We start from the raw sequence: 383 nt of genomic DNA on the forward strand, positions 1-383 counted from the left end.
AGGAGAGGAGAGGGCCGCCATCGAGAGGATGCGTAAGCAGGCTCTCAATCTAAGGCCGCCAGCAGGGTGAGCCTGTCGAACTCTCGACAATAGGAGAGGTAAGATGCAAGAAGCGGTCATTCCAGATATGGGCATATGTCATTTCTGAACCAGAGAGATGCTCCTGAGAGAAGGTCCGGAGGGTCTTGCGCTTCCTAGTGCAAGGAGAGAGATTTATGACTGATCATTATATATGTCATTTCATACATGACCAGAGAGATGTGAGTGAGAGAAGGTCCGGATGGAAGAAGTTCACAATTCGATCTCTCAAAATAGCATAATGACATATATAATATATGCATGATCTGCTAAAGCGTAATTACCTATCTCATTCAGGCAGGGAG

This window comes from Pinus tabuliformis, chromosome 4_2 (assembly GCF_031772625.1).
Source record: "Pinus tabuliformis cultivar Carrire ecotype Pingquan chromosome 4_2, CPIR1, whole genome shotgun sequence".
NCBI classification, from domain to species: Eukaryota; Viridiplantae; Streptophyta; class Pinopsida; order Pinales; family Pinaceae; genus Pinus; species Pinus tabuliformis.